We start from the raw sequence: 11,921 nt of genomic DNA on the forward strand, positions 1-11,921 counted from the left end.
CGTACTTCCAAAGTGCGAAAGGGGTGCGACAAGGCGATCCTCACTCCCCATTCTTATTTAACTTAGCTGCTGAATGCCTTACGAAGATGATTAAAAATGCTCAGCGTAATAAGTTGCTAGTTGGTTTAGCTGCGGATCTGATCCTTGATGGAGTTGCGGTACTTCAGTACGCGGATGACACAATTATCTGTCTTGAGCATGACATTGATAAAGCAGTCAACCTGAAGTTGCTGCTGTATATGTTCGAAATGATGTCCGGGTTGAAACTTAATTTTCAAAAAAGTGAAAATCTGACTGTTGGGGGAGACGATGCTGTGATTAAGCAATATGCCGACCTCTTCGATTGTGATATAGGCAGTTTCCCCATTAAATATTTGGGCATGTCTGTCAGTTATACTACCTTGAGAAACTCCAATTGGGAGTTCATTGTTTGCAAATATTTGAAAAGATTTGACGCTTGGGTAGGTAATGCTGCATCCATAGGAGGGAGACACACTTTAGTTGACTCTGTTGTCACTCAGTTATCGTTGTACCATATGTCCATGTGGTTGTTGAACAAAACGTTCATTGAGAGATTGGATAAACATAGAAGAAGATTCTTCTGGCAAGGCTGTACCAAAAAAAAAAGATACCATCTTGTGAGATGGAACAGGATCTGCAGATCCAAAGAAAAAGGGGGCCTGGGTATTAAAGACCTGCGCAAGCAAAACATTAGTCTGATGGTGAAATGGTGGTGGAAGCTCGAGACTCAAAGTGGGTTGTGGCAAGATATCTTTCGCGCTCGCTACTTGCGGAATAGAACGGTAGCTGATGTTGTCCCAAGGTTTTCTGACTCCCCCTGTTGGAAAGCTTTGCTGAAAGTCAAGGAAGTTTACATGACTGGTAGAAAAGTCAACATCGAATCTGGTAACATTGCCAGGGTATGGAGTGACTCCATTAACGGATTGCTTCCGTTTAAGGAGAGTTACCCTCAACTCTTTGACATTTGCAACATCCCTGAATGTACTATCAAACAAGTGCTGAATGTAGATAGTGCTTCCTTTTTTAGAAGAAGGCTTACTCCTATGCTGTCTGAGCAATGGGGGGCTGTTTTGGATGCGGTTAATAAAATTCCCTTAACTGACAAGGAGGATCGAGTGGTTTGGAGTCTGAACCAGAATGGTAACTTTAGTACCAAATCTGTTTATAAGTTGCTGGAGAAACCCCTCAGTGGGTGCCATTATAAATGGATTTGGAAGGCCAAAATCCCACTCAAGATTAAAAAATTTATGTGGAAACTTTCGCAAGATGCGGTGCTGACTAGACAGGTGATGCGTCATAGGAATTGGTCTGGGAACCCTGTTTGTTCATTATGTAATGAAATTGAGACTTCACAGCACTTATTCTTTACTTGTTCGGTCGCTAGGGTGGTGTGGCGATCTATTGGGGTGGTTATTGGTACTGATAAGTGCCCTGATAACTATTGGCAATTCTTTGCTTGGTGCTATTCCTTTCTTCCAGGAGGAGACAAGTTTTATACTGTTGGTCTTGCTGCCACCTGCTGGGCGATCTGGCTTGCTCGCAATAAGGCTACCTTTGAGAAAAAGCAAATTAAGTCTCTCTTTGAAATTGTGTTCTCTATATGCTCCTTTCTTTTGTACTGGACAGGACTGCAGAAGGGTGATGACGCTGACAAGCTTCGCTCAGGCGCCGAGATGATCAGGACCAGCACGATGCAGCTGATGAGACTTTGCGGAACCAATACCCAGCCAATTGGAGGAGCGTGAAAGATCGTGGTGGAGGTGTTCTGCTTCAAGGACGTGGCGATGGAATGTTCTGTCGGGAGGGCCATCTTCCTCATAGCAGTTTCCTCTCTCTTTTGTTTTCGTTGATACTTTTGGTGTGTTGGTTTGTTACCCTCTCTGGGTGTCGTGGGACTTAGCTCTCTGTTAACTGTAGGTGTTGCCAGGTTTTCGCCCCACAGCGCTCGGGTCGACGGCGACCTGAGTGGCAGTGGGTTTCCTGGTAATGTTTGAACTCGCCTTACCTCTTTCCCTCCCCCTGACTCTGTATTCGAAACTGGTTGTATTTCCGTTGTTTGCAATGAAAAGGGGTAACGCCCGGTTCAAAAAAAAGGAGCTCACTAGCAGAGGGGCATCAGGAGAATGCATAACTGTATGGTGGATGCCATCCTACTCATCAACAGCGACAAGCGGCTTGCGATCTTCAGTCCCATCCAGTGGAAGATAAGCTAACTGACTGAGATCGCCAACAGCAACTGAATCCATCCTGAAAGGCTAACTATTAGCTCAAGATCAAGTGGAGACATCAAAGTAAAAAATCTCACTACTGGAGATAAAGTAGATACTTATAGAGAATCAACTAAAACGATACTAACAGAAATGAGCATCTGTACATTTTTGTGGAACAGATGGGTTCATCTCAAGAACTGGAGAGAACCCAATGCCTGAGATTGTTTCGACATCCTCGATTTCGGCAAACAAAATACGCATTCAATTCTTCAGACGCCTTTGCTGTGTGACACTGGAGGTACAATTAAGTTGGAGAAGGGCAGCAGCGGTGTGATGTGCCCCAATGAATATTAGTGCTGGCTATATAGTGCATTCTCCTTCTGTTTCCCCAACAAGTATCTTTATGCCTGTCACATTTGCGCCGAGAGAAAAAACTCGAACCATATATTTATATTAAAAGAAGCGCCAAGAAAACACAGCAGTGTACTAACGGTGGCAACGACAAGACGGCATGAGTGCTCAAAATCATTGCTAATATAATCCACTACATCTGTTCTAGACATCTCAGCAACACTATGCATATGACAGCAATTCACTACACATCTCAGGGTAACAAAATTCAGTCTACATATAGTATCAGCAAGCATAATTCCAACCGAGAAACTGATATAATCATGATGCCTGAAATCATGGCTTATTACAGTACCGACCTAACTAGCCTGTAATACAAGTCCTAGCAACAGTTCATAAAAGAGGGAAGAAAATTATCCATTATTATAAGCTCAATAGCCTCATCTAACGTGGTAGGCTAGCAGATGACAAGAACTCTGCCTCCATGCTATAGCGTCGTTGGCTACCTCCTTGCTGTGCAAACGATTGACGAGCAGATCTAGTCCTTCGAGTTAATGACCTTGGTTGCATTTGTTCTCCATTTCTCAGATCAGGCTGAGATGAGTTCATCCGTTTTGTCCGTAGAGTCTGTAGTTCTGTCTCCACCTGTTTCATGGTTGGTCTTTCTTCGCCATGTAACCTCAAGCACCGGTCTGCCAAAGATGCGACACTGTCGATCTCTTCCTCAGTTGCCTCCTCAAGGACCTGAGAATTAAAAATATCTGTGATTCTTCCCTCATTGAACTCCTGGAGGAAATAGTTTGACAAACTTTTGACTGTGCCTGATTCACTTGTAAATACAGGCTTCATTCTGAGAAGCAACTCCACTAGTACCACACCAAAACTGTACACGTCGCTCTTCCCGTTCAGCTGCCTGGAATGGAAATACTCTGGATCTAAGTACCCAAATGTACCTTGCACATTCGTGACAATGTGTGTCTGATCAATCGGAACCAATCTGGACGCGCCAAAATCTGAAACTTTGGCTGTGTAGTTCACATCTAAGAGTATATTTGAGGACTTCACATCATGATGGAAGATTGATATCGAAGCTGAAGAGTGGAGATAAGATAGAGCTCCTGCTGTTTCGATTGCAATCCTTAAGCAATCGCCCCAGGATAAAGAAAAACCATCACTTGCATCTGCATGAAGAACTCCAGACAGTGAGCCGTTGGATACATAATCATACACCAGTAGTGGAACCTCGGTTTCAAGGCAACATCCAAAGAGCTTCACAATATTTCTGTGATTTATCTGTGAGAGGACTGCGACCTCATTAATGAATTGACTGATCTCACACTGCCTAATGATCTTAGACTTTTTTATTGCAACAACATGCCGATCAGACAATATGCCTTTGAAAACCATGCCGTGGCCCCCATGTCTGATGATACGTGTAGGATCAAAGTTGTTTGTTGCCTTCTCCAGCTCTTCTAAAGGGAAAATATTAGTATTCTCATTTGCAGTTTCATCCGATATTATCAACGTTTCTAGTAGAAGACCTTGGTTCTTCCGGAAATAGTTCTTCCGTAGTTGCTTTTGAACATTTCTTTTCCATCTACGAATGAGAAGTGCTGCACTGAAGCTCAGAAATAGAATGCCGAAACCACAAGCCAACCCAATAATTATACTTGTAGGCATTAAGCTCTTTTAAGTTTCCGTTCTAACTTGTTTATAAAAAATGGAACAATAATAGTCTTACCTAAGAGCAGAGGTTGTTGCCTCTTAGTACACAGCATTTTAATTGGATCATACTCAGTCTTGCGAGGACATTCAGTACAACTAAAGCTTCCTTCCATATTACGGCAGATCCCTTTACATTTGCTCGGTAGAAGGCATTCATTGATATCTGAAATTAACAAAATTCTAATAAGGCAGGTCGATAAATCTATGACATGGAAACCGGAAGACTGTACAACATTTAACATTTAGTTAATATCAAAGGTAAGTCAGTCAATTAAATTAAGCCTACACGAATGACAAAACAAACTAGAATTAGGAAAAAATAACACTGTCTATTAATAATAAGCAACTTTTTGAAATAGCACATGTTTTTATACATCTGTAAACCTATCTTTTAGGCAGTTAACAGATAGCTAGTAGTACATTTTTAAGCCTACAGAGGGGGCGATACCTTGACAACCGGTTTGGATGTATGGATTTCCTTGGAAGCCATCTAAGCATTTGCAACGGTAACCAACATAGACACTATCAACAGAATCAAGGTCTTTAACACTTACTTCCACGCACTCGCTATTGATACTCACGCAAGCATATCTAGAGCTATTCTGTTGGGCCTCTAAACAACTTAGATTAGCAGCAACCCATTGCGCAGAGGAGAATGACCCAGGAATAGGAAAAACAAAATTTTCAGTCAAGCTGTATATCCCTTGTTGGTCAAGACTGGTGACATTAACGGTCCCTTCGTCAATATTTATGCCGATGACCTGTTTCGCCTCCAACAAGATCAGGGCAGCTGATGACGTCGTATTTGTGCAGTTGAGGTGAAAATCTTCACTTGCAAAGCAACCCTCTTCTAAGCCAAATGGGAATTGCACAGTAGCGTTACCACACCAACGGGTGCAATCAGCCCTGCTCGGAATTGGATTATACCCTAGTTTAATCAGTCAAAAGTTAGCATGTACTATCAATGCACAAAATTCTTAATAGTTGTATGTTTGGTCGCCAGATTAGGAAAAGAGGATTTACCTCTGTTGTCGAGCTTGGAGCAACCATCTGGAAAGTAGGGGTTGCCTGTATAGCCAATGCTGCACATGCAGTTGTAGCCATGGCTTCCGTCAAAGCACTCGGCATGCTCACTGATACATGCATAGTCTGTCCTGTTTTTCTTGGCAGCAACACAGTTGGATTGGCAGTTTCAAAGACAAGTTGTAGACACTGACACCAGGTTGCATAGGCATGGTATGCGAGAAGGAGGCCGTGATGGAGTTACTACCAGAAAAGATTCTTCAAAGCTAATCACCTGGGTGATGCCATCACGCAAATACAGTCTAGGGGAACGCGCGGTGTCGTTGTAGGTGAGGTTGAAGTCGGCCCCCCGGGAACACCTGGATCCGATGCCGAAGGGGTAGCCGATGCTCACATTTCCACAGCTCTTTGGGCAACCGTGGAGCGTGCCATGTGAGGGTTGCACCCAGCCTCCTGTAGGGTTGTAACTTGTTACGCCTCCTGATGCTAGCGCAGCTAGCTTTCCTCGTGACCCGAGTACCAACAAAGGGAGTAGTGCATAGATCACTGGCAAAATGCTCATGATCCACACCCCCTTTCACAGCTCCCAATTGCACTTGAGATTCAGTTTAGACATCAGTATATGTATTTGAGGATTTCACAGTGTTGTAAAGTGAATGGTTCAGGAGGGCCTTCTCTTATATAGCTTGCTAGCGGAAACATATGGTGATACTTGTCCCAACTAACAAGACATGCTGGAGAACAAGAATGGTACTCCCTCCGTTTTTCAATATAAGACCTTTTAGAGATTTCAATATGTACTACCTACGGATGTATATAGACACATTTTAAAGTGCAGATTCACTCATTTTGCTTCGTATATAGTCTATATTGAAATCTTTAAAAGGTCGAATATTTAGAAACGGAGGAAGTACACACCAGGACTCCAGAAGACATTGACGTGCTTGATTTGGCCACACTCCACTACTTACTTGTGGAAGTTTACATGGTTGATTTGGCCACATTCCAATACTTGTTGTTGGTCCCATAACATTGACCTCGCAAGTCAGTCTAAGTTGGCTTGATCATAGAGTGCGCAATCTGTGTGAGACGATTAGTATCCATTTTAATAAAAAAACTTAGAACTAAGATTAAGCAAATAAATTGGTCTGAATTGTTCATTGCGAACTGCCTCTTCCTTCTTGGGCAGCAGAGCGATTGTCCCAAAGTTAAGTTTAAAAAGATGAAGCTGTCCATTAAGCACATCCTGAAACACGGGCATAAGACCCCCCCCCCCCTCCTTAATGATCTTCCAACACTTGTGATAGAATGCTATCGAAAATCCATCCGGCCCATGTGCCTTATTATGTTTCATTGCGCGATAGCCTCAAAATTAGCCTCTCTTTCTGTAAAAGAAGCTTTAAGCACCTCATTCTCATCCGCCCCATGTTGTGCGATATCCCCCACCCTTCCTTCATATATATAGGGAGACAAAACTATCTAACGAGGCCCCAAAGAGCTTTTTAGTGGCTTGTTAGTCAAAATAAATGACGACACTTGACCCAACTAACAAGACATGGCGGACAACAAGACTCCAGTAGACGTTGACGTGGTTAATTTGGCCACACTCCACTACTTACTTGTGGACGTCGAGGTGGTTGATTTGGCCACACTCCACTACTTGTTGCCAGCCGGTCGCACAGCAATGACCTCCCAAGTCAGTCGGTCAATGACTGTCTTCTTGTGCACGTTACTCTAGCCCATCAAAGGGGGCACTGACAAGTCTTTGAAATCGCATGGCATTGTTTCGGTTTGTGCTTCGTGGTGCAAAGAGAAAAGAATTGCCAGCATGACACGAATCTCATGCCAAACTTGCAGTCTGCAGAGTAGACCAATCATACATAGCCACAGCAGCGAGTCCTTGCTGTCCATGAAGAACTGCGAGTATGAAGATGTCAATCAGGAGAATACTAAGTAATTGTTTGCTCAACGGATTTAGACGGTGCTCTATTTAACGTGAATGCGGTTTTCTCTAATGCATAATCCCAAAACGATAGTGGTATATCAGTAAGAGACATCATAGAACGCACCATATCCGATAAAGTACGGTTACGACGTTCAGACATACCATTACGCTGTGGTGTTTCAGGTGGTGTGAGTTGTGAAACAATTTCACATTGTTTTAAATGAAGGACAAACTCGTAACTCAAATATTCGTCTCCGTGATCAGATCGTAGAAACTTTATTTTTTGTTACGATAATTCTCCACTTCACTCTAAAATTCTTTGAACTTTCAAATGTTTCAGACTTGTGTTTCATTAAGTAGATATACACATACCTACTCAAATCATCTGTGAAGGTTAAAAAATAACGATACCCGCCGCGTGCCTCAATACTCATTGGACCGCATATATCGGTATGTATTATTTCCAACAAGTCATTAGCTCGATCCATTGTTCCGAAGAACGGAGTTTTAGTCATCTTGCCCATGAGGCATGGTTCGCAAGCATCAAATGATTCATAATCAAGTGATTCCAAAAATCCAACCGCATGGAGTTTCTTCATGCGCTTCACACCAATATGACCTAAACGGCAGTGCCACAAGTATGTTGCACTATCATTGTACCCTTTGCATTTTTTGCCATCAATATTATGAATATGTGTATCACTATAATCGAGATTCAATAAACCATTCACATCGGGTGTATGACCATAGAAGGTTTTATTCATGTAAACAGAACAACAATTATTTTCTGATTTAAATGAATAACTGTATTGCAATAAACATGATCTAATCATATTCATGCTCAACGCAAACACCAAATAACATTTATTTAGGTTCAACACTAATCCCGAAGGTAGAGGGAGTGTGCGATGGTGATCGTATCAACCTTGGAATTACCTCCAACACACATCGTCACCTCGTCCTTAACTAGTCTCCCTTCATTCTGCAACTCCCGTTTCGAACTACTAATCTCAGCAACTGAACCGGTATCAAATACCCAGGGATTGCTATGAACACTAGTAAAGTACACATCAATAACATGTATATCAAATATACTTTTGTTCACTTTGTCAACCTTCTTATCCACCAAGTATTTGAGGTAGTTCCGCTTTCAGTGACTATTCCCTTTGTAGTAGAAGCACTCAGTTTTAGGCTTGGGTCCAGCTTTGGGCTTCTTCACGTGAGTGGCAACTTGCTTGCCATTCTTCTTGAAGTTTTCTTTCTTTTCCTCACCTTTTTTCTTGAAACTAGTGGTCTTGTTAACCATCAACACTTTATGCTCTTTCTTTAATTCTACCTTCGCCGATTTCAGCATCGCGAAGAGCTCGGGAATCATTTTCGTCATCCCTTGCATATTATAGTTCATCACGAAGTTCTAGTAGCTTGGTGATAGTGACTAGAGAAATTTGTCAATCACTATCTTATTTCGAAGATTAACTCCCACTTGATTCAAGAAATTTTAGTACTTAGACATTCTGAGTACATGCTCACTGGCTGAGCTATTCTCCTTCATCTTGTAGGCAAAGTACTTGTCAGAGGTCTCATACCTCTCAACACGGGCATAAGTCTGAAATGCCAATTTCAGCTCTTAGAACATCTCATATGTTCCATGGCGTTCAAAACGTCTTTCAAGCCCCGATTCTAAGCCGTAAAGCATGGCGCACTAAACTATCAAGTAGTCATCATATCGAGCTTGTCAAACGTTCATAATGTCTGCATCAGCTCCTGCAACAGGTCTCACCTAGCGGTGCATCAAGGACATAATTCTTATGTGCAGCAATGAGGATAATCCTCAGATTACGGACCTAGTCCGCATTATTGCTACCGTCATCTTTCAACTTAGTTTTCTTTAGGAACATATCAAAAATATAGGGGAGCTATGTCACGAGCTATTGATCTACAACATAGACATGCAAAACTATAAGACTAAGTTCATGATAAATTAAGTTTAATTAATCAAATTACTAAATAACTCCCACTTAAATAAACATCCCTCAAGTTATCTAAGTGATACATGATCCAAATCAACTAACCCAAGTCCGATCATCACGTGAGATGGGGTAGTCATCAATAGTGAACATCTCTATGTTGAGCATATCTACTATATGACGCACGTTCGACCTTTCGGTCTCTAGTGTTCCGAGACCATGTATGTACATGCTAGGCTTGTCAAGTTTAACCCAAGTATTCTGCATGTGCAAAAATTGTCTTACACCCATTGTATGTGAATGTAGAGTCTATCACACCCGATCATCACATGGTGCTTCGAAACGATGAACTTTGGCAATAGTGATTACTCGGGGAGAATATTTTTATCTTGAAATTTAGTGAAGGGGTCATCTTATAATGCTACCGCCGATCTAAGCAAAATAAGATGCATAAAATATAAACATCACATGCAATCAAAATATGTGATAGGATATGGCCATCATCATCTTGTGCTTTTGATCTCCATCGCCAAAGCATCGTCATGATCTCCATCGTCACCGGCTTGACACCTTGATCTCCATCGTAGGGTCGTTGCGTCGAGGTCGTCATGCCAACTATTGCTTCTACAACTATCGCTAACGCATAGTGATAAAGAAAAGCAATTACATGGCGTTTGCACTTCATACAATAAAGAGACAACACTAAGGCTCCTGCCGGTTGTCGATATTACAAAACATGATCATCTCATACATCAACATATATCACATCATATCTTGACCATATCACATCACAACATGCCCTGCAAAAACAAATTAGACTTCCTCTACTTTGTTATTGCAAGTTTTACGCGGCTGCTATGGGCTTCTAGCAAGAACCGTTCTTACCTACGCAAAAACCACAACGGTGTTTCATCAAGTTTTATTGTTTCAACCTTCTTCAAGGACCGGACGTAGTCAAATTCGATTCAACTAAAGTAGGAGAAACAGACACCTGCCAGCAAACTTTATGAAAAACTAGTTGTATGTCTGTCGGTGGAACCGGTCTCATGTGCGTGGACATGTAAGGTTGGTCCGGGCCGCTTCATCCCACAATACCGCCGAATCAAAATAAGACGTTGGTGGTAAGCAGTACGACTATCACCACCCACAACTCTTTGTGTTCTACTCGTGCATATCATCTACGCATAGACCTGGCTCGGATGCCGCTATTGAGAAATGTTGCATGGAAAACCAAAAAATTTCTACGCACACGCAAGATCTATCAAGGAGATGCATAGTAACGAGAGGGGAGAGTGTGTCTACGTACCCTCGTAGACCGTAAATGGAAGTGTTTCACAACGCGGTTGATGTAGTTGAACTTTCTTCGCGATCCAACTGATCTAGTACCGAACGTACGGCACCTCCGCGTTCAGCACACGTTCAGCTCGGTGATGTCCTCCGCCTTCTTGATCCAGGAAAACAGCGAGGTAGTAGATGAGTTCCGTCATCACGACGGCGTGGTGACAGTGATGGTGAAGTGACCTCCGCAGGACTGCGCCTAAGCACTACGAAAATATGACCGATGGTGTAAACGGTGGAGGGGGGCACCGCACATGGCTAAACAATTGTCTGGTGTGTGCTAGGCGCCCCGCTCCCACATATATATAGGTGGGAGGGAGGGAGGAGCAGCCAAAGGAGGCGCCCAAGTAGGAGGAATCCTACTTGGGATCCCTTCCAAGCCACCACCCCCCCCCCCTTTCCTTATTTGGAGTGCGGGGAAAGGCAGAGGAGGGTGCCCCCCCCTTTCCTTTCTTCCATCAGAGGGAAAGGCAGTAGGGGCTAGCCCTCCCCGTTTTCCTTCCCTAGGGCTGGCCAAAGGGAGGGGGCGCACCAGCCCCCTTGTGGGCTGGTCTGTCCACTCCTTTGGCCCATAAGGCCCATAACTTGCCGGGGGGGTGCCTGGAACCCCTTTCGGTGACCCTATTCCTTCCCGGTACGTCCCAAAGCACTTCCGATGTCCAAATACCATCGTCCTATATATCAATCTTTAGCTCTTGACCATTTTGAGACTCTCGGCATGTCCGTGATCTCATCCGGGACTCTGAACAACATTCGGTCACCAAAACACATAACTCATATAACATTATATCATCAACGAGTGTTAAGCGTGCGTACCCTACAGGTTCTAGAACTATGTAGACTTGACCGAGACACCTCTTCGGTCAATAATCAATACCGGAACCTGGATGCCCATATTAGCTCCTACATATTCTACGAAGATCTTTATCAATCAAACCGCAATGACAACATACGTAATTCCCTTTGTCCATTGGTATGTTACTTGCCCGAGATTCCTTACCTCCCCTCGTAACAGAAGGTGAATCAAGTGCAAGGCTAGATGGCAGTTCCTTACCTCCCCTCGTAGTTGAGGGATAAATTGTTGTCTTAGCGTCTTTCAAGTTCTTCATAGTGTCCAGCAGATATAAATCCCAAGTGACTCAAAGAATAGAGCTATGATCCCTGGCAACGGCGCCAGAAAAAGGTCTTGATAACCCACAAGTATAGGGGATCGCAACAGCTTTCGAGGGTAGAGTATTCAACCCAAATGTGTTGATTTGACACAAGGGGAGCCAAAGAATATTCTCAAGTATTAGCAGCTGAGTTGTCAATTCAACCACACCTGGAAACTTAGTATCTGCA

General features: G+C 43.1%; 1 pseudogene; it reads right to left on the reverse strand.

Moving 5' to 3' along the window:
* Positions 1 to 3,026: 3,026 nt before the first annotated feature.
* On the reverse strand, positions 3,027 to 9,509 carry LOC123059637 (uncharacterized; annotated as a pseudogene).
* Positions 9,510 to 11,921: the final 2,412 nt, after the last annotated feature.

This window comes from Triticum aestivum, chromosome 3A (genome assembly GCF_018294505.1).
Source record: "Triticum aestivum cultivar Chinese Spring chromosome 3A, IWGSC CS RefSeq v2.1, whole genome shotgun sequence".
NCBI lineage: Eukaryota > Viridiplantae > Streptophyta > Magnoliopsida > Poales > Poaceae > Triticum > Triticum aestivum.